General features: G+C 39.5%; 1 pseudogene; it reads left to right on the top strand.

Annotated features, from left to right (window-relative positions):
* The first annotated feature begins 12,970 nt into the window (after positions 1-12,970).
* LOC133261610 (NXPE family member 1-like) lies at positions 12,971-23,906 on the top strand (annotated as a pseudogene).
* The last annotated feature ends 235 nt before the right edge of the window (positions 23,907-24,141 follow it).

The raw sequence follows: 24,141 nt of genomic DNA, 5'->3' as shown, positions 1-24,141 counted from the left end.
AAACATTCTGAACCCTTTGTGGGAGGACTTAATGAAATACTCCAAAGACAAACACCTCTAAATCTAGAACACAGGAATCTTTTCACTTCTCTCTTAGCACATTACTTGCCAAGGATTTTTGCAGAAACCTAATCCCTGTGGCTAATGATTTGCTACATAAGTGAATATTGAAATGTCTCTGGTGAATAAGGTTCAGGTAACAAAAGGTGTGTCGATAATGAGTTCATAAAGACCTTCTCTGAGACATAAAGAAGTAAACTGAATATAATGAACTTATATGGGTAGGTTACCACCTTGATATCACTCAGTTTTCAACCCAAATCTTTGAGGAATTTAAAACAACTCTCCAACAAATTGAGGACAACTTGTACAACTTGTCCTACAAATTGAGACTTTGCAAGAACAAAAAAGATCACCTATCCTTTTTACCAATCCCCAAACCTCCCCTACTCATCTCAAAAGGCTTGTAGGTATTGAAAAACCTCTGCCTTTAGGAAACCAAAGTCCTTCTAGGTGGAACTTGTTTTCTTTCTCTGTTTCCTTGAGATATAAATATTCTACTCTGTCTTCTCTAAGAACTGAGGGTCATCTCTTTAAAATGCAAACTTCAGGGGGTCATCCTTATCAGAAGGGGAAAAAAAGGGAAAAAAGGCTATTTATAAGCTAAGTAAATGAAAAATCTTAAAAAATCTTCTCTACAAATGTTAGCAAAAAGTCTAAGCCTCTTGAACAAGTAATCTGAATTATTCCATCTGCCAGATACACATTTGGGATCTGTCCTTTTATAAACTAAAGTTTATAAAAATTTTGCATTATCATATCTGTCTCATGGCTAAAATTGTAAAATGACAGTGATACTGTGCAGGGCCCCTTAGGCCTCCTGGGCACAAAGGCTTTCTGTGTCCCCCCATTATAGGAAACAGCCTTCACTCAGCCTCCATGACCTTCCCTGATTTCCAGTGGGCAGATTCAAGCAGTTGTTAACTAGGGAAGGGACGGGATATGATACCAGGGAGAAACAATCAAGAGCGGCCCTGGGGCAAGGTCCTATTTCCCCATCAGTGTATATATACAATATCTTTGAGCTACTTTACAGAAACTGAAAGCCCCTCCAGGTGGGAGAAGCTAATGATTAATGATGGCATGCTGCCCAAAAGCATGTAGACCCCAGACCAGTTAGACCTGAAAGCTGATGATACTGATTCCTACTTACCTCACCACCAACCCATCAGAAGAATGACCAGGAGCCGATCACACCCTCTTTAAACAACTACTATTAATATAAATATTATAACTCTCATAGCTCAGTTGGTAAAGAATCCATCTGAAATCCAGTTCAATTCCTGGGTTGGGAAGATCCACTAGAGAAGAGATAGGCTACTCACTCCAGTATTCTTGGGCTTCCCTTGTGGCTCAGCTGGGAAAGACTCTGCCTGCAATGTGGGAGACCTGGGTTCGAGCCCTAGGTTGGGAAGATCCCTGGAGAAGGGAAAGGCTATCCACCCCAGTATTCTGGCCTTGGACTGTATAGTCCAAGGGGTCACAAAGAGTCAGACACAACTGAGCAACTTTCACTTTCATTAATATAAAACTTCTCACTACCTTCCCTAAGTTGGGACACAGTTTTGAGGGCATTAGCCTGTTGTGTCCCCCTTGGCCTGGTCTCACATCCCCTTTCTCGCACACCATTTTCTACCCACCCAAAACTCTGCCTCTGAGATTTGATTCAGCACTAGTGTACAGAGAAGCTGAGCTTTTGGCATCAAAAGCTGTAAGATCTCTGTTGGAATCTGTCTGTATGCTTATGTATGTCTATGTATACATATTATATATATGTGATATTGTTTCTACTCTGAGAGGTATTGCCAAACTTAATTTGTAAAGAGCTCTATTTAATTGACTTAAATTAAGTATACTCTCAGGAATATAGAAACTAGAATGTTTTTCAAGTTCACATGATCTAGTAAATAAAAGCTAGTTTAAGTGTTGGTTCAATTAAAACAGGACTATCTTTAGAGTTCTCAGTGTTCAAATATAATGCAGACATATAACTTTTATTCTACTTAAGGTTCAGTTCAGTTCAGTTCAGTCGCTCAGTCGTGTCTGACTCTTCACGACCCCATGAATCACAGCACGGCAGGCCTCCCTGTCCATCACCAACTCCCAGAGTTCACTCAGACGCACGTCCATTGAGTCAGTGATGCCATCCAGCCATCTCATCCTCTGTCGTCCCCTTCTCCTCCTGCATAAGTTTACTGAAAGCTAAATAAGCTCCCATTATCTCTGTTGCATAATTTGCCAGCAAGAAAGATAACTTAAACTGATAGTTAGCGTTTAATGTCTCATAAGGCTTGTATGAGCAATCTAAATATCACTGTCAAGAATAAGTAAGTTAAAAAGATATAAGTAAGGGAAAACTTTATAAATGAACTTTTCAACAATAATTATGCTTTATGATAAGTCTACATAAGAATGGTTTCTAAATCATTTTAAAAACTTGAAATCTTAAAGTTATATTGATATAAATTAAATGATGGCTATTCACTGAATAGCTAGATCATTTTCAACTAAGATAAAACACTGAAATATTAATTACTGAACACAGGTTTATTCATTTTGGCTTCATTTTATAGAGGAACTAAAGATATTTGAGCTTATTAGCAAACATGTTTTTGAGACATTAAAAAAATTACTATAAGAAAGAATATACTTCTAGAAATTATTAAATGTATCTATAAATTTGGCAATCAATAGAGTGCTAATGTAACAGACAGTCCACAATTGCTAACTTGTTAGTTTCCAAGAGGACTTAAAGAGTCTAAGGATTAAGAATTCTAATCAGGGGGAGATAAAGATGGCAGAATAGGAAGATGTGGGGTTCACCTCCCCCCACAGACACATCAAAAATACCTCTACACATGGAGCAGTTCTCACTGAAAACAAACTGGAGACTGGCAGAAAGATACTTGAACAATCAAGGCTGTAAGGAAGATCCGTGTGGAGTCAGGTAGGGAGGGAAGAGAAGCGATCAAGTTGGGACCAGCACCCCTGGTAGAGGACACAGGTGAGGAGTGGGATTACACAAGTTCAAAAATCCTCCCTGGGGGTAAGCACGTAGAGCCACATATTGGGCAACCCAAACCTAGGCTCTGACACCAGGAAGATGAGTCCCCTTAGCTGGTTTGAAAACCAGTGGGACAAACAGGAGGACTGTAAGAAACCTAGACTCTGCAAAGAGCACACATGCATACACTTGCTTACTCCCAAAACTAGGCGGACGAAGTAGGCTCAAACTGCCCAGGATTCTGGCCAGTGTCCAACAAGCCCCAGTGTGAGCCCCAGCCTGAGATGAGCACCCGTTCTAGCCATCCTTGTTCTCTGGCAAATCTCAACAGTGGCGTGGGGCTGCAGCAGCTGAGAAGAGTGTGCAGTTGTGAAGAACAGAGCCACCACAGACCCAGAATGCCATCTGAATGGGGCAGGGATGGCCACTGCTGGCACGTGTGGAGGCAGTATATATGAAGCTGTGCAGAACTCTGACCGGGGCCAGGAGAACCACAGCCCATGCCCCTACCTACACCAGCTGCCTGCAATATCCCCTCACCTCTAGGGCAAGTGTACTGAGAGAGGGAAACACACTCTTAGAGGGAATAGAGCCAGCTCACACACCCAGTCCTGAAAGCTTCTGCTCCAGCATCAAGAGATGAGACCACACACACAATAAGGAGGTGGTGGCCATGGAGCAGAGGAGAAACTCTGATTCATGAGGGTTCTGGCTCTAGCCCTTCCATCTCTAGCCCCGCCTCCTACCGAGGTGATAGCTGCCAACAAACCCTGGGGGAAAACATGATTCATGCTTATGTCAGATCCAGCTCTCTGACCAAAGCCACTGGGAACACACAGACTGTATAAGGTTACTTCCACAAAAGGACAGTGCTTCAAGATCAAAATAGCTAACTGGTTCACCTAATTTCATAGAGATAAAGAAAGATAAGGAAAGTGAGAAGTCAAGAATTTGTTTCAAATGAAAGAACAAGAGAAACTACTTTTAAAAAAACTAATGAAACAGGGACTTCCATGGTGATACAGTGGATAAGAATCTGCCTGCCAGTGTAGGAGACACAGCTGCAATCCCTGGTCCCGGAAGATTCCACATGCTGTGGGCATCTAAGCCTGGGCAAGACAACTACTGAGCCAAAGGCCACTCCTACTGAAGCCTGTGTGCCTAGAGCCTGTGCTCCGCAACAAGAGAAGACAGCACATAGAGAAGCCTGTGCACTGCAACCAGAGAGAATCCCCTCTCTCCACAATTAGAGAAAGCCCGTGTGCAGCAATGAAGACCCAGTGCAACTAAAAATGTTTTTAAAAGTAAATAAATGAACATTTTAAAAAATATTTTATAAAAATATAGGGAGCAATGAAAAAAACTAATGAAATAGAAATAAGTAATTCACCAAATAAAGAAGCCAAAGAATTAGTAATTAAAACACTAATATAATTAGAGAATAAATGAGCACCAAACTGTAACAAGGAATTGGAAACTATTAAGAAAAAAGAACCAATCAAACTTGAAGAGGTCAATAACTGAAATGAAAACACACACTCACACACTATAAGCAATTAACAGCAGGTGATAAGAAGAATGCATAAGTGATCTGGAAGACAGAAGAACGGAAATAGCCCAATCAGAACAAGAAGAAAAGGACAAATTAAGAAAATGAGAACAGTTTAAGGAACTTGTGGTACAACACCAAGCATGTTAACATTGGTATTTTAAGGGGCCCAGAAAGAAGAGAGAGAAAAAAGGGTCAAAAATGTATTTGATGAAATTATGGCTGAAAAACTTCAAAAATGTGAAAAAAGAAACATATCCAGGTACAGGAAGCATAGAGGGTCCCAAACAAGACAAACCCAAACAGACTCACAAAAAGGGATATAAGTAAAACAGTAGGAGTTAGAAATAGAGAATTCCAAAGACAGTAAGAGAAGAGCATACAATCACATACTAAGGAAGCCCCATACAGCTATCAGCTGACTTTTCTGTAGAAACATTGTAGGCCAAAAGGGAATGCCAGGATATACTCAAAGTACTAACAGGGGAAAAACCTGCAACCTAAGATACTCTACCCAGGCATATTATCACTTATAACTGAAAGAGATAAAGAACTTCTCAGAGAAGCAAAAACTAAGAGTTCATCAATACTAAAGCTATCCTCAGAGAAATGCTAAAGGGTCATCTCTAAGTGAGAAAGAAAAGGCTACAACTAGAAGAATCTATAGGAAAGAAAAATCCCACTCCTAAAGGCACATATATAGTAAAGGTTGTGGGTCAACAATTTAAATAAGGTACTACAAAAATTAAAAGACAAAAATCTATAAAATCAACTATAACTACAAGAAAGAGTTAAGGGGTAAACAAGATTAAAATATGACATCAAAAGCACAAAACATGGTGGAAAGTAAAAACTATAGATCTTCTACAATGTGCTTGAACTTAAATGACTACCAGTTTTAATTAGTAGATAAAGCTATAGGTCAACATATATTAAACCCCATGGTAACCACAAATCAAAAATCTACAATAGGACATCCCTGGTGGTCCTGTGGTTAAGAATCTGCCTGCCAATGCAGGGGACACAGGTTTGACCCCTGATTCAGGAAGATTTCACATGGCACAGAGCAACTAAGCCTGTATACCACAACTACTGAGCCCACAGTCTAGAGCCCAGGCTCCACAATGAGAAGCCTGAGCACGACTAGAGAGTAGCCCTCTCGGGTAACAACTAGAGAAAGTCCAAGTACAGCAATGAAGACCCAGTGCAGCCCAAAATTAATTAACTTATCACTTTTTTAAAAGCCCATAATAAATACACAAATACTAGAGGGAAAGAAACACACTCATATCACTACAGAAAATCGGCAAACTGCAAAGGAAGAAATTAAAAGAAGAAGAAAAGAACACAGAAGAACTACAAGAACAACCAGAAAACAGTAACAAAATGGAAGTAAGGACATACCTGTCAATAATCACTTTAAATGTCAATGGGCTACAATCAAGAGAGATAAGGTGGCTGATTGGATAGAAAAAAAGAAAAACACAAGACCCAGCCATATTCTGCTTAGAAGAAACTCACTGCAGTGCTAAAGAGACAGACTGAAAGCATGAGGTTGGGGAAAGACATGTCATGCAAACAGAAACAGCAAAGCAGGGTAGCAATACTTGCATCAGACAAAATAGACTCTAAAAAGAAAGGCTGTAAGGAAAGACAGAGAGGGAATTATATAATGATAAAGGCATCAACATAAGAAGAAGATACAACACTCATTAACACCATTTCCTTCTCCAGGGGATCTTCCCGACCCAGGGATTGAACCGAGGTCTCCTGTATTGCGGGCAGAGGCTTTACCATCTGAGCCACCAGGGAAGCCCCTAACATAGGATTACCTAAATACATAAAGCAAATATTAACAGACATAATGAAAAAATGACAAAAGGACAATAATAGTAGGGGAATTTAATGCCCCACTTACATCAATGGACAGATCACCCGAGAGAAAATCAATAAGGAAACAGCTGTCGTAAATGACACATTAGCCCATTGGATTCAACATACATCTACAGGACATTCCATCCCAAATACCATAATACACCTTCTTTTTAAGTGCACGTGGAACACTCTCCAGGACAGATCACATGGTAGCCACAAAACGAGTGTCTATAAACTTTGGAGGACAGCAATTATATCAAGCATTTTTTACAACTATAGCAGTATGAAGCTAGAAATTAGTTATAGGAAGAAAAGTGGGAAAAACACAGTATTGGGAGATTGAACAACATGCCACTTAAAACTAATGGATCAATGAAGAATCAAAATAGGAATCAGAAAATATCTTGAGGCAAACGAAAATAAAAGCACAAGTCTTCAAATTCTATGGGATGCAGCAAAAGCAGTTCAAGGAGGGAAGTTTATAGTGATGCAGGCCTACATCAAGAACCAACCAAATCTAAAGTAATTTGAAAAAGGAAAACAAATGAAGCCCAAATTCAACAAAGGGAAAGAAATAATAAGGATAAGAGAGGAAATAAATAAAACAGAAACCAACAACATAAAAGATAACATCAAAGAAACCAAAAGTTGATCTTTTGAACACATAAAAAAATGATAAACCTTTACTCAGGTTCATTAAGAAAAAAATAGAGAAGATCCAAAAAAAAATTAAACAAGAAGAAAAAGAGAGAATAAATAACAACCAATATCACAGACATACAATCCTAAGAGAATACAATGTTATCTGTCAATAAATTGGAAAACTTAGGAAAAACTGACAAGTTTCTAGAAACATACAATCTTCAAGACTGAATCAGGAAGAAATAGAATCTGAACAGACTGATCACTAATAGTGAAATTGAATTTGTAATTAAAAAAAAAAAAAAAAAAAACACCTCTCAGAAAACAAAAGTTCAGGACCAGACAGCTTCACAGGGGAATTTTACCAAACATATAAAGGAAAGATCATATCCATGCTTCTCAAACAATTCCATAAACTTGAAGGGGAAGGAAACACTCCCAATACATTCAATGAAGCCTTAGAAATAAACTTAACCAAGGAGGTGAAAGACCTACGTTCTGAAAAACTATGACATGGATGAGGGAAATTGAAGACAATACAAATAAATGGAAATATATACCATGCATTAGAAATGGAAATATATCTTCATGGATTAGAAGAATTAACATCGTTAAAATGGCCATACTACCCAAAACAATCTACAGATTTAATGCTGCTGCTGCTGCTGCTAAGTCGCATGGGTCGTGTCCGACTCTGTGCGACCCCATAGACAGCAGCCCACCAGGCTCCCCCGTCCCTGGGATTCTCCAGGCAAGAATACTAGAGTGGGTTGCCATTTTCTTCTCCAATGCATGAAAGTGAAAAGTGAAAGTGAAGTCACTCAGTCGTGTCCGACTCTTAGCGACCCCATGGACTGCAGCCTACCAGGCTCCTCCATCCATGGGATTCTCCAGGTGAGAGTACTGGAGTGGGGTGCCATTGCCTTCTCCACAGATTTAATGCAACCCCTATCAAAACACAGGCTTCCCTTGTGGCTCAGCTGGTAAAAATCTGCCTGCAATGGGGGACACCTGGATTCAATCTCTGGGTTGGGAAGATCCCCTGGAGAAGAGAAAGGCTGCCCACTGCAGTATTCTGACCTGGAGAATTCCATGAACTGTATAGCCCATGGGGTCACAAAGAGTCAGACACAACTGAGTGACTTTCACTATCAATACCCAGACATTTTTCACAGAACTAGAACAAATAGTCCTAAAATTTATATGTAACCACAAAAGACCCAGAATTGCCACAGCAGTCTTGAGAAAAAAGAACAAAGCTGGAGTTATCACACTGGCTTCAGATTATACTACAAACTACAGTCATCAAAACAGTATGGTACTGGCACAAAAACAGACATATAGATCAATGAAACAAAATAGAGAGCCCATAAATAAACCCACACAGCAATTACCAGGTAGTCTAAAACAAAGGGGAAAAAAATATGTATTGGAGAAAAGACAGTCTCTTCAGTAAGTGGTGTTGGAAACACTGGAAAGCCATGTGAAAAAGAATAAAATCACAACATTTCTCACACCATATACAAAAATAAACTCAAAATGGATTAAAGACCTAAATACAAGACAAGGAATCAAAAAATTCCTAGAAGAAAACATGGGCAGAACACTCTTTGTCATAAGAACAGTATTTTTTGGATCTGTCCCCTATGGCAAAGGAAACAAAAGCAAACAGAAAACAAACAAAACTAAAAACAAACAGAACTAATCAAACTTAAAAGCAAAGGAAACCATCAACAAAATCAAAAAACAATCTACTGCATGGGAGAAAATATTTACAAAGATATGAGTGATAAGGGGTTAATATCCAAAATATATAAACAGCTAATACAACTCAATATTAAAAAAAAAAAACTTTGTTTAAATGGACAAAAGACATGAACAGATTTTATTCCAAAGAAGACTCAGATGGCCAACAGGCACGTGAAAAGATGTTCAATACCACTAATTATCAAAGAAATGGAGATCAAAACCATGATGAAATATCTCCTCACACGTATCAGAATGGCTATCATAAAATGTCTACAAATAACAAATGTTGGTGAGGATTTAAGAAATGAGAACTCTAGTACACTGTTAGTGGTAATGTAAATTGGTGTATCCACTATGAAAAATAGTATGGAGGTTCCTTAAAAATTTAATATAGTGTTACCATACAATCCAGCAACTTCCCTCTTGGGCATATATCTTGAGAAAATTCTAATTAGAAAATGTTCATAGCAGCACTATTTACAATAGTCAAAACACAGAAATAAAACAAGCACCCATCAGCAGATGAATGGGTTAAGAAGAGGTGGAATATAAGTACACAATAGAGTATTCAGTTCAATTCAGTTCAGTCGCTCAGTTATGTCCAACTCTTTGCGACCCCATGAATCGCAGCACGCCAGACCTCCCTGTCCATCACCAATTCCCGGAGTTCACCCAAACTCATGTCCATCGAGTCGGTGATGCCTTCCAGCCATCTCATCCTCTGTTGTCCCCTTCTCCTCCTGTCCCCAATCCCTCCAAGCATCAGAGTCTTTTCCAGTGAGTCAACTCTTTGCATGAGGTGGCCAAAGTACTGGAGTTTCAGCTTTAGCATCAGTCCTTCCAAAGAACACCCAGGGCTGATCTCCTTTAGGATGGACTGGTTGGATCTCCTTGCAGTCCAAGGGACTCTCAAGAGTCTTCTCCAACACCACAGTTCAAAAGCATCAATTCTTCGGCGCTTTCTTCACAGTCCAACTTTCACATCCATACATGACCACTGGAAAAACCATAGCCTTGACTAGATGGACCTTTGTTGGCAAAGTAATGTCTCTGCTTTTGAATATGCTATCTAGGTTGGTCATAACTTTCCTTCTAAGGAGTAAGCGTCCATAAAAAAGAAGGAAATATTGTCACTTGCAGCAACATGAATGGACCTAGAGATTATTATGCTTAGTGAAGTCAGATAACGACAAATTTATATGATCCCACTTATATGTAGTATCTAAAAAATAATACAAGCAAATCTATACACAAAACAGAAACAGACTTACAGACATATTATAGAACACACACTTATGGTTACCAAAAGGGAAAGAGGGATGGGGGGAGGGATAAATTAGAAGTATGGTGTTAACAGATATAGATCACGTAGATAAGCCACAAAGATTTAATGCGCATGCCATGTGCTCAGTTGTGTCTGACTCTTTGTAGTTCCATGGACTATATATTGCCTGCCAGGCTCCTCTGGCCATGGGATTTCCTGTGCAAGAATACTGGAGTGGATTGCCATTTCCTCCTCCAAGTGTCTTCCCAGTCCAGGGATTGAACCCGTCTCTCCTGTGTCTCCTGCATTGCTGGTGGATTCTTTACCCACTGAGCCATTGGGGAGGCCCCATTGTATAGCATATGGAACATTATTCAATATAATGTAATAACCTATAGTGGAAAATAATCAGAAATATATATATATATGGATATAACCTAATCATCTTACTGTACACCTGAAACTAATACAATATTATAAATCAATTATAATTCAATTGAAAAGAAATACATAGAATATTAAATTATTTGTGGGAAAATTAATAAATGTATAATATTAAGCTCTAATACTTTTAAAAATGTTAAAGTTTTTCACTCAAGGTCTTTAAAAATTTTCTTCAAAAGAGTTTTCAAAATGCCTTCATCACAGTCAGAGATAATCTTCTATTGTATTTTCTGATGATTATCACTGTTACAGACAAATGCTATTTTTACAAGTTTATTTTGTATCCAGCTCCTTGTTCATTCTTTTAATACTAATAATTTGCTAACTCTGGTGGGGATTTTTTGGTGGACAATAACAACATCTGCAAAAAATAAAATGAAAAAGAGAAGAAAAATGAAAAATAAGACAGCTTGCTTCTTTCCTTACAATTCTCATACACTTAATTGTTTGTTTCATTTTGTTTTAGTGTTCAGAACTTTTAAGGTGGCAAACATGTTTGTCTTATTCCTGACCTTGAAAGGAACTTGGGCTCTATTAATCTTTATTTTTAATTATATCTCATTTTCTTGTCTCTTGTCCCTTTTGGTTTACTCTATTGCTTTGTACAAACCACAAGGGCTTGATTGATTGATGCTGGGGTGCAGTGCACCTATTTTTTTGTTTGTTTAAGCTTTATGTGTGTTCCAAAGTACAAGAGGGTTGACAACCACCAGTCTATAACCATTGTTCTCATACTTATCGGACTTGATTGCAAGTGAGGCTTTTGAAAACAAAAACAAGCTCCTGGACAAGGCATCTGGTAATTATGATTCAGTTTGTCTGGGCTGCAGCTTGAGAATCCATATTTTTTGAAAAGTTTGCAGGCACCTCTGACCATCAACAGGATTTAGAAATCACTGAATTTGAGTACCCATAAAAACATGGTCTAGTGTGAAAAGGATAAAAAGGAACCTCTAAACTTCTAATGATTTCTCAGTAAGAAGTTGACAGATGTTTAGATGGCTTGGGGAAAAATCTGTAGATGGTAAGTCATCCCAGAAGAGGAAATCATATTAGTAAAAACCAAGAGCTGAAGGAAAGGAAGGTCACTTCCTGAAAAATACAAACAGTTACTCATGAAAATGTAAAATGCAGAAAAGGAATGTCAGGAACAAGAGAGTTAAAACAGAGGCCATAGAATAAAGCCATATTAAGACTGAACTTTACCTCAAGAGTAATGAGAAGCCATTGAAAGGATTTCAGCAGGGAAGGACATGAGTAGAATCTTGCTTGCTAGAGAAGGACTGATTTAGTAACAATGGAGAAAATTAATTGGAGAGAAAGCAAGATGGAAGCCCTGACCCTTGGGATGACTACTACAATTCAGGCAATAAATGTTGGTAACTTGAACTATAATACAATTACAGGTAGGTAAAATCACTGCAGGTGGTGATCGCAGCCATGAAATTAAAAGACACTTACTCCTTGGAAGGAAAATTATAACCAACCTCGACAGCATATTCAAAAGCAGAGACATTGCTTTGCTGACAAAGGTCGGTCTAGTCAAGGCTATGGTTTTTCCAGTGATCATGTATGGATGTGAGAGTTGGACTGTGAAGAAAGCTGAGCGCTGAAGAATTGATGCTTTTGAACCATGGTGTTGGAAAAGACTCTTGAGAGTCCCTTGGACTGCAAGGAGATCCAACCAGTCCATTCTAAAGGAGATCAGTCCTGGGTGTTCATTGGAAGGACTGATGCTAAAGCTGAAACTCCAATACTTTGGCCACCTCATGCAAAGAGTTGACTCAGTGGAAAAGACCCTGATGCTGGGAGGGACTGGGGGCAGGAGGAGAAGGGGATGACAGAGGATGAGATGGCTGGATGGCATTGCTGGCTTGATGGATGTGAGTTTGAGTAAACTCCAGGAGTTGGTGATGGACAGAGAGGCCTGGTGTGCTGCGATTCATGGTGTCGCAAAGAGTCAGACATGACTGAGCAACTGAACTGAACTGAAAAGATATATATATAAGTAGAACTAACAGATAGTAATGATGACTGGTGATAAGATGTCTAAGAAGAGGAAGAGCAAATGCAGTATAATCAATTCATTACTCATAAGTGTTCTCTGAGCGCTGTATTTTGGATTTAATATATTTATCTAAAACTGTTGAGGCATTCTCTAAAACAATGAGGTTAAAGATAAATGTTCATGTCTTATTTAAAATTGCCAGAGTTTAAAACTGATGATAATATGTATATAAATATTCAAATACATAATAAGTAAAAATGATTTGGATGGGTTCATTTCAGAGTATGTCACATTCCTTGCCATTTCAGTTTTGGTCCACTCTAACTTAGCCATTTCCCTCCACCACTGGAGTGAAAGTGTGAGTTGCTTAGTCATGTCCAACTCTTTGCAACCCCATGGACTTCAGCCACCATGCTCCTTTGTCCATGGAATTCTCCAGGCAAGAATAATGGAGTTGGTTTCCATGCCCTTCTTCAGGGGATCTTCCTGACCCAGGGATCGAACCCATGTCTCCTGCATTGCAGACAGATTCTTTACCATCTGAACCACCAGGGAAGCCCTGGAACAGCTCCACAAATTCCCCAGACCCTAAAATACCACCAAGCCTGTTAAAGTCATGAACAGAGACTGAGCTGAGGATAAAGAGGATCATGGAGAAACTAGACCAGCTGGTCCCACCCAGACCCTTCACCAACGTGAGCTCCACCACCAGCACCATACACAGCAGAGCCACCCTCCTCAGCCCTCAAGACACATACTACAGGGGGGACCGGCTGGACGTCCTGCTGGAGATGAGGGACCATCTGGGATGAAGGAAAGAATATAGTGGGGATTTCCTCAGGGCCAGGATGTCCTCCCCAGGCCTGGAGGCAGGTGCTTCAGGAAAGGTGAGGGACTTCACCTACCTTGTGAGCTTCATTCTGTTCTGGGAGGGCCAGGTGTCCCTGTCTCTCCTGCTCATCCACCCCAGTGGTCTTGGCTCTCTGGAGGGCCAGGAACCAAGACTGTGACAGGGTTATTTTCAAAGGCAGGGCTGTTAATAGCCCCACCCATACCTTCCTTGAATGTGGCCTAACTCTAAGCCCAAGTGCTGAACTGTGACACTTGACTGAGGCCTTAACATGTACCCTGTGAGGTCCTGACTAGTATGACCACCAGTAACTGAGAAATTTCTTTTCTTACTGTCAAGGAAGAAAACCCATTTTTCACAGGTAAGTATACCTTTAGATACCTGAGAGGTGACAACAGGCACCGCTACATACACTTCAGTTCAGTCACTCAGTAGTATCCGACTCTTTGTGACACCAGGGACGGCAGCACACCAGGCTTCCCTGTCCATCACCAACTCCCGGAGCTTGCTCAAACTCACGTCTGAGTCAATGATGCCATCCAACCATCTCATCCTCTGTTGTCCCCTTCTCCTCCTGCCTTCAGTCTTTTCAGCATCAGGGCCTTTTCCAGTGAGTCAGTTCTTCACATCAGGTGGCCAAAGTGTTGGAATTTCAGCTTCAGCATCAGTCCTTCCAATGAATATTCATGACTGATTTCCTTTAGGATGGACTGGTTAGATCTCCTTGCAGTCCAAGGGACTCTCAAGAGTCTTCTCCAGCACCACAGTTCATAAGTATCAATTCTTTGGCACTCAGTTTTCATTATAGTCCAACCCTCACATCCATACATGACTACTAGAAAAACCATAGCTTTGACTAGATGACCTCTGTTGGTAAAGTAATGTGTCTGCTTTTTAACATGCTGTCTAGGTTGGTCATAGCTTTTCTTCCAAAGAGCAAACTACATTGCCCACCTCAATTAATAATGGGCATGACCCTCTCAGATGCCTCTGCTACTCAAGGTCTGGCTAGGTATGTGGTGTCTTCCTGAGCCCCCTACTCATGACTCCCCCCACCAAGGTTGGCATTCTCACTCAGACGTTCAATAAAAAAAGGACTTCCCAAGGTGGAATTGTGTATTATATATGTCCTTTTCCATCATGCCCTATGGTAATCTCAGATCTAGTCATCTCTTTTACTGTAGACCTAGGTTTTACAAAATATGTTTAGTGGAGAAGTATTCTGCTATGTGTTAATAGATTTTATACTGGACAAGTTCTCCTTGATAAGTGTATGACATCTATGCTTCATCTCATATCATTTTCTGTAGACTACCTCTTAAGTATCTCGCATTTACCCATTTCTCTCCATGCCTAGTGTTCTTACCTGTGTTCAGGTCATCATTAGCTCATCTAGATTACTTGTCATAGCTTCCTTTCTGCCTCTCTTACCATCTCTAATCCACTGTTCACACTGTAGCTTGAGTCATGTTTCCAAAAATTCAACTTCTTCCTACGATATGTGTGCTCACTCAGTCAAAGCCAACTCCTTTTTGACCCCATGGGCTGTAGCCCACCAGGCTCCACTCCCCATGGGATTCTCTAGTCAAGAATAATGGTGTGAGTTGCTGGTTCTTTCTCTAGGGGATCTTCCCAACCCAGGGATCAAACCTGCATCTCCTGAGTCTCCTGCATTGGCAGATGGATTCTTTACCACTGGGGCCACCTGCAAAACCCATCTCAAATTGATCTCAAGATCAGGTATTGTCAGCTATTCTCAGGTCTCTGGTTGGAGGAGTCCTTCATATTCCCTGAGTTGTGATCTAGCAATTTTCGGAAACCACAAGTTGAGCAGGCCTCAGCTTACACTGGGGTGTAAGCATGTTTCTCATATCAATCACAGCAACGTCAATGCCAAAGCTCTCTCCCCTTGCTCACAAACAGATGTTCACTTCCTGGTCTGCCAGCTTTACACTAAGCAGCAAAATACTTCCTGAGCCACTTTGGAATTTGCAAAGTATAACTTATATGCCACCACAAACCCCAGAACCTAGGGGCCAATCCCTGAGACCACCTATCAGTTTCAGACTCTTTTGCTGTTTTGCTAATTTACTGTTAAGTCTTGAGGGCTCAATCCATTTCCCTTTCCCTTTCCACTCTTTTTTTCCCTTAGGGATCCATTTTTTCCCCATGGATTCACTTTCTCTAAACTTGGCCACAGAGTGGAATGCTAGGTTCCCAGCAGCAGCCCCTTTCTAAGCAGTTTTATTTTTTTAATTTTAATTTTTAAATTTTGTTGGTGTATAGTTGATTTACAATGTTGTGTTAATTTCAAATGTACAGCAAAGTGAATCATATATATATATATACTCTTTTTAAGATTCTTTTCACATATAGGTCATTACAGAGTATTGAGTAGAATCATAGCAGTTTTCAAAGTCAAGCTTCGAGTTCTTTTCCCTTAAGTTTCCAAAAAAATATGTCAAGAGGAAGTAAAGTGTGGATAGCAAACATGGAGAAAAAACATGCATTCCAGATCTTACACAGTTATCCAAATGTTGGCTCCTGATCCATAGTCCTTGATTCTCTTCTGAAACAAGTAAAAGCACAGTTGGGTTTCTGCTCTTTCCCTTTGATCTCTGATGGTACACCTCACCAGATCTCCTCCTGTTCACTAATTGTCCTTATGCCTGAGTCCCAGGAAGGATGAAAATGTGCTGATCCCTTCCTTTCTCTAGAATGAACCTGATGAGACATCCATAGCACCAAATCGGGTACCACTTATATCTGCTATACTCCTGGGTCCCCATTCAACCATGTTCCCTTTCTGCCTGCTACCACTTACCTACACAGGATTGGAACAAACAGTGAATCAAAGGGAAGATAAGAGCTTTGAAGCAGGAAGAGTCAGGACACCTTTCATCAACCGGAGGAAAGAAATGCAATATATATTTATTCATGCATCAGACTGAGCAGGGTTTCCCAGGTGGCATTAGTGGTAAAGAACCTGCTTGTCAATGAAGGAGACATAAGAGACGTGGGGTTGGGAAGATGCCCTGGAGAAGGCATGGCAACCCACTCCAGTATTCTTGCCTGGAGAATCCCATGGACAGAGGAGCCTGGCAGGCTCCAGACCATAGGGTTGCAATGAGTAGGACACGACTGAAGCGACTTAGCATGCACACAGACTAAGCAGGACTTGCTGCCAGCTCTTTGAGAGGTATTAGGGACACAGCAGTGGATCAAGCAAATGCATTACCTTCCTTGAGGAAGCTTACAATCCTCAGAAAGCAAGTTTCTAGAAGAAAATGAAAGGTAAACATAAAAAATAACATATATAGAGAACCCTGTGGTAAGAGGCCTTCATGCCATGTTGAGGAGCTTGAACTCCTTCGTGAGAGGAATTTTAAATAAAGGACTTTAAAATAAAGGATTTTAAGCAGTAATGAAGTTGCATTTGCAGTTCAAAAGGATACTCTGGCGGTTGTGTTGAAGAATTTAGATGGAATAAAACAGAGACAATCTGGCTAGTGGCTTATAGTAATCTAAGAAAAATATTATATGAACTTGAATAAGTGATGCAAAAGTAGCAAAAGAGCAGAGAACTTGCAGGTTAGATAAATACTTTGAATCTAAAATTCCAGACACCACGAATCCATCCATGTGACAGAACAGCAGAGCTGCCCTAAACTCAAGGCTCTCTCAGAAAGGTATTTTCCCTAAAGCCTATACAGTGGATACACACACACACACACACACAATCCCAATTCATACACACACCAAAAAAAAAAAATGCCCAATAGATGCAAAATTTACAATGATAATACTTTTCAGTTCTAGAAAATTTTAAATTATCCTTCACTCACAAGCAAGCAGCTTCCATTACCTATATTGTGTGAACAGTCATTGGTTGTCCTGTGAAGGTCCAGTGTGGAGCTGAAATGATGATACAGCTTAACCACATTGATCCCTCCTGATGTGACAGTAAGTTTGCTTTGTCCTGTGGTAGGTGGTGTGTAGCATGTGTCTTCTAAGAGACATTCTGATGCAGAGCAAACTTCATCAGCATCAACCCTAGCAATCAGGATTTTCCGAGGGCACAATTCCTAGCAGGGGGTCTCTGAGGTCAATCACCTTGAATTTTAAAGAGAAAAATCAATTCCAGGAAATTATTACAAGATCCTTTGATAACAGATTTCATCTCAATTTTTTCCAAAGGGGAAAGGATTCATAGCCTATCTCCAGATTTAAACCCAGGAGTGTATCTCCTAGAGTCAATGATTCTATATGGGGAACATTCTGGGCAAATCTTTGATGGATACCCACAGCTTTAGAGTAGGAACATTTTGATTTAGTTAGCCTAATTCTCTGTAGGCATAACTTCCTAACCTTTAGTGGATGCACTTAAAAGTTTTATATGGTGTTTTCCATTTCATTAAATGTGTTTTAGTGGCAAACACAAAGCCACGTTACTTAGGAAAGAACAATGTTTATACTTAGCTTTAATAGAACTTTCTTTAAAGCCTATGAGTTTACCAATAACAATCATTTTGAGATTTACTTCAACTGATTTATTGCCTAATATTTATTCATTTATTCAGCAAATGTTTATTGAGATTCTAACAGATATGAGGCATTAAGGGCAAATGGAGAAAAATAAATGTTCAGCACGGTTGCAATTTGAAAGACATTTAACCTACCAATTCTATGAAGGAAGTAAAAATGCAGAAGGGCTTATGATAAGGTGGTATTTGACTTAGCCCCTAAGGATATCTGTAGACAGGGAATGGAGTGAAAGAGAAAACTCATAAAGATCATGAATAAGGTTGCCAGGTTTAGCAAACAATAGTACAAAGTATCAGTTCAATTTCGGTAATTTCTAATTGCCTATGCATATTACATGAGACAAAGGGAAAATATTGCATGGGAACTACTGATACTAAAAAATTATTGCTCATTAGAAATCATTCAAATTTAATTTAGTATTCTGTATTTTTATCTGATAACTCTAATCAGGAACAAAATTATCATGAACTTTGTTCACCGGTCTAAAGGAGTGAGAGCAATTGGTGGAATGCAGGGAAGAATGAGGCTAAGAAGAGGAAGAAACTAAATTATGGAGGCTCTCAAGTATGAAACTGAGGATTTTAGTGTTTAGTCAGTAAGTTTTTGAAAGCTACAAAAGCCAATTAAAGGAAGAGAGTGATGCAATCCACTTTGTGCTCTAAAGAGCAAATTCACAATTTAACAAGATGTGCATGACCTATAGAAAGACAATTTAAAAAGTTACGATGTGATATAAAATAAAATTTATATAAACAGAAGAAAAAATACTATTGTTTCTGGGTGGGATGACTTAATATTGAAAAAAGGTCAACTATCTCTTTAATATTTTCTTATTGTTGCTGAAACAGAGTGGCTTGAACAACAAGTGGATCATCTTGCAGTTCTGTGGCTCAGTAGTTCAACCTCTGTCTTAATGAGCTAAAACCAACGTGTGGCAGGGGCCAAATTCCTTTCTGAAGGCTCTGGAGGAGCATCTGTTTCTTTGCCTTTTCAGGCTTCTAGAACTGCCCACATTCGTCAAAGCCCCCTTCCTCCTGTTTTCAAAGCTGCAATGATGGGTCAAGTCATCACACCGCATCTTTCTGAACCATTCCTCTGCCTCCCTCTTCCACTTTTGAGAACTAAGGTGATTTAGATTGGTCCCACCCAGATAATCCAGGATATCTCCCATCTCAATATCCATTCCCTTAATCATGTCTGGAAAGCCCCCTTGTCATGGAAGGTAACAGATTCACAGGCCCCAGGGATTATAAAGAAACCTTTGGGGAATCATTAGTTTGCTTTCTGTGATCTCTAAACTAATCAATAGATACAGTGGAATCTTAATAACATTATTAACATACTGTTTAAAATACTCAAGCCTAGGACTTCCCTGGCGGTCCAGTGGTTAGGACTCTGAGCTTCTGGTGCAGGGGGCATTGGTTCAATCTCTGCTTGGGGAGCTAAGACCCCACAGGCTATGTAGTGCAACCAAAATTGTTTTTTTTTTTTTTTAATTTTTAAATAAAAATTAAAATTAGGACTTCCCTGGTGGCTCAGATGGTAAAGAATCTGCCTGCAATGCAGGAAACCCGGTTTCAATCCCTAGGTTGGGAAGATCCCCTGGAGAAGGGAATGGCAACCCACTCCAGTATCCTTGCCTGGAGAATCCCACAGACAGAGAAACCTGGCGGGCTACAGTCCATGGGGTCGCAAAATATCAGACACGACTGAGCAACTAACACTTTCACTATTCTAAAATGATCAAGTAAAATAAACATGTAAGACCAATCATAAGAGATTTATTTTACATTTGAAAGGGTCCTGCAGAGCACTTCCTCTGACACCTAGCAAAATGAATATCCTGACACATTACTATTATACAAGATATGGTTTATAATAATAATAAACTCAAAGACTGTATCCTCACCAAAGGATAGCAGTGCATTATTAGGATGGGGGTAGCGATGTTAAGTTTCCAGGGTCAGAATATTCAACTATCCAGGATGTGATGCTGTCAAACATCACAGAAGCCCAACCCTGTCACATGGAAATTCCAACATAATTATAGGATTATGAAAACTCTCTTTAACAGACCAAAATGACCAGGACTTAACAATCCTCCAGGTCATCATGGAAGAGCTATTCCAGAAATAATAAAATTAAGAGCAACACACTAGCCCCTCTTTAAAAAAAAGAACAGCTGAACAAGCATATAGAAGGAATCGGAATCCCTGACACCATGTAACATCATATTAGCCCTGGCTTGCTCGCCCTATGACTGTTATGTGAGAGATAAATACATTTGCATTTTTTGGTCATCATTATTTTCTTCCTACCTAATACAGAATGTGATATTAGTACAGAAGTGCTAATGTAACCAGACCAAAATACAATGCATTAGTCTAATGGTAGGAGAGTGATATAGCGAGTGGCAAGGAAGCTTGACAGGTGAGAAATTTGATGATTAAATTTACCTCAAAGCAAAAATCATGGTGCCTGCTACCTGATACACCTTGGAAGGAAGACCTCGTGCCAAGAGAGTTGTGATTCTAGTGGAACTCATTGAAAAAAATCTCAGAATATTAAGTTTGTACTGGCTGCTGCATGTCACTTTTAGCAAAATCTTATTTAAAAACATGAATTCAAGTTAGATTTTAAACTTCTTCAAGTTTTTAAAATGTAGATGTGCTATTTTTAAGCTATTTTTTAAATTTTAAAAAATTCCTATAAAAATGCTCATAGAAAAAATAAAATTATTGCTTCATTAATAAAACAAGGGTAAGTGATTTGATACAAGGACACCAACTGTCAGACGAGTGATACTCAGGTTAGAAACCAAGGTCTATGTCAGCACAGCATCAGCAAAGATGCCAAAGAAATGACAGAACCTCAGGACTCAGCTAATAACCAGATTTGGGAGAAAATGACCAGGAAGGAGTCAAGATGACTCAGAATCTCTTAAAAGAAAGACAGAGGAGAAGGGTCTAAAACAAATCGAATGATCAAAGGATAGTACTCGAAAGGGAGGAATTAGGAAGTAGGAGTCAGCAGAAGAGAGAAGTCTGGATATTTAACTTATCCCAGTGGAATCACCTACCACCAGTTTGTCTGTTACCACAGAGTGAAAAGGTAAAAGAGAAATGTTAAGCTGGAATGAAGACTCCCGTCCCTGGTGGTTATACTTTAGAAGGAAGTGGATTACATTTCACAACCAGATTCAGTTAATACAATTAACATAAATGACTGCTTGAAAGGAAAACTCATTTACCTCCTGGGAGACTATACTGGGGCAATAACTGCACTACTTAACTCCAAGTTGTAAAAAAGCATGTAATTATTTTATATTCTTATAGAAATTTAGGCTGATTTTAAAATATCTTTAATGAGGTCTCTACTCTCTCCTTTTGACTGTTTTCTTTTCAACTTCACTTTTAGATTTGAGGCTTTTAATTTAAAATATATTGTATTCCCTCTTTCATGAGAAATGCTGTTCTTATTTATAAATTCCAATGAAAACTCTACATTTTGATTGATACTTCACACATACAAACAGGTACTCTACCCCAGACCCTAGGGAAGATCCAGTAAGAAATAATCTTGATGGTTGAACCTTTAAAATGATAGGATATACTTTTTAGAATATGAAATGCAAGAAGGCACAACGGTTGTCTGAGGAGCTTACAAATAGCTGAGAAAAAAAAAAAGAAGTGAAAGGCAACAGAAAAAAGGAAATACAAACCCATCTGAATGCAGAGTTCCAAAGAATAGCAAGGAGAGATAAGAAAGCCTTCCTCAGTGATCAATGCAAAGAAATAGAGGAAAACAACAGAATGGGAAAGAATAGAGATCTCTTCAAGAAAATCAGAGATACCAAAGGAACATTTCATGCAAAGATGGGCTCAATAAAGGACAGAAATGGCATGGACCTATCAGAAGCAGAAGATATTAAGAAGAGGTGGCAAGAATACACAGAAGAACTATACAAAAAACATCTTTCATGACCCAGATAACCATGATGGTGTGATCACTCACCTAAAGCCAGACATCCTGGAATGTGAAGTCAACTGGGCCTTAGGAAGCATCACTACAAACAAAGCTAGTGGAGGTGATGGAATGCCATTTGAGCTATTTCAAATCCTAAAAGATAATGCTGTGAAAATGCTGCAGTCAATATGCCAGCAAATCTGCAAAACCCAGCAGTGATCACAGGACTGGAAAAGATCAGTTTTCATTCCAATCCTAAAGAAAGGCAATGCCAAAGAATGTACAAACTGCCGCACAATTGCACTCATCTCACACAGTAGCAAAGTCATGCTCAAAATTCTCCAAGCCAGGCTTCAACAGTACATGAACTGTGAACTTCCAGATGTTCAAGCTGGATTTAGAAAAGGCAGAGGAACCAGAGATCATATTGCCAACATCCGTTGGATCATCGAAAAAACAAGATAATTACAAAATAACATCTATTTCTGCTTCATTGACTACGGTAAATGCTTCAACTGTGTGGATTAAAACAAACTGGAAAATTCTTAAAGAGATGGGAATACCAGCCCATCTAACCTGCCTCCTGAGAAATCTGAATGCAGAACAAAAAGCAACAGTTAGAACCAGACATGGAAAAATGGACTGGTTCAAAATTGGTAAAGGAGTACGTCAAGGCTGTATATTATCACCCTGCTTATTTAACTTATATGCAGAGTGCATCATGCTAAATGCCAGACTGGATGAAGCTCAAGCTGGAATCAAGATTGCCAGGAGAAATATCAATAATCTCAGATATGTAGATGACACCACCCTGGGCAGGAAGTGAAGAGGAACTAAAGAGCCTTTTGATGAAAGTGAAAGAGAAGAGTGAAAAAGCTGCCTTAAAACTTGACATTCAGAAAACTAAGATCATGGCATCTGGTCCCATCACTTCATGGGAAATAGATGGGCAAACAATGGAAACAGTGACATATTTTATTTTCTTGGGCTCCAAAATCACTGCAGATGGTGACTGCAGCCATGAAAGTAAAAGACACTTGCTCCTTGGAAGAAAAGCTATGACCAACCTAGACAGCATATTAAAAACTAGAGATACTACTTTGCCGACAAAGGTCCACCTACTCAAAGCTATGGTTTTTCCAGTAGCTGTGTATGGACGTGAGAGGTGGACCAAAGAAAAAGTTGAGCACTGAAGAATTGATGCTTTTGAGCTGAGATGTTGGAGAAGACTCTTGAGATTTCCTTGGACTGCAAGGAGATCAAACTAGTCAATCGTGAAGGTAATCAGTCCTCAATATTCATTGATGCTGAAGCTGAAGCTCTAATACTTTGGCCACCTGATGCAAAGAATTGACTCATTGGAAAAGACCCTGATGCTGGGCAAGATTGAAGGTAGGAGAAGGGGATGACAGAGATGGTTGGATGGCGTCACTGACTCAATGGACATGAGTTTGAGCAAGCTCTAGGAGCTGGTGATGGACAGGGAAGCCTGGCATGCTGCAGTGCATGGAGTCAAAGAGTCAGACATGACTGAGTGACTGAACTGAACTGATTCTTTTTAGAAATATTCATCATTTTCTTCCAGTTAAAGGGGTTATTTATTATTTATTTATTTATTTATTTAACTGTACCAGGTCTTAGTTTCAGCATGTGGGATCTAGTTCTTTGACCAGGGATCAAACCCGGGCACCCTGCATTGGGAACATGTAGTCTTAGCCACTGGACCACCAGGGAAGTCCCAAGGTTTATTTATTTTTTATCAGCACTAAAATTTTTTATCTTCATGGAACTAAAGTTTTTAAGAAACAATTCCTTCTGGATGCAGAAAGACTAGGCATTAGTGGGGAAAATTCAGGTCCTCTTTTATGATTTTCCTACTCTCTGATAGATGTAGATTATATCCCCCAGACAATTGACCAAATGTCAGCGATCATCATCATACTTGGCTAGCATTTTTGACCCCTCCCCTTTGACATTTTCATTCTCAGGTCATCAGGGTCAGAAAAGCTACAGAATGACTACTCCTAAGAGGCTCAGTCACTAAAATGACTCTTTAAGAAAGAGAACATCAGGGAGATACACGTTGACACAGAGAGGTGGAGACTTCTAGGGTGACATTCAACATCTTACCGTGAAGGACATTTTTAAGTCTCAGTGTAGGTATCATTGATACCTGAGCCATGAT

The sequence above is a fragment of the Bos javanicus genome, chromosome 15 (assembly GCF_032452875.1).
Source record: "Bos javanicus breed banteng chromosome 15, ARS-OSU_banteng_1.0, whole genome shotgun sequence".
Lineage (NCBI taxonomy): Eukaryota > Metazoa > Chordata > Mammalia > Artiodactyla > Bovidae > Bos > Bos javanicus.
The sequence above is the reverse complement of the archived record's forward strand: the minus strand, read 5'-3'. Positions and strand labels throughout refer to the sequence as shown.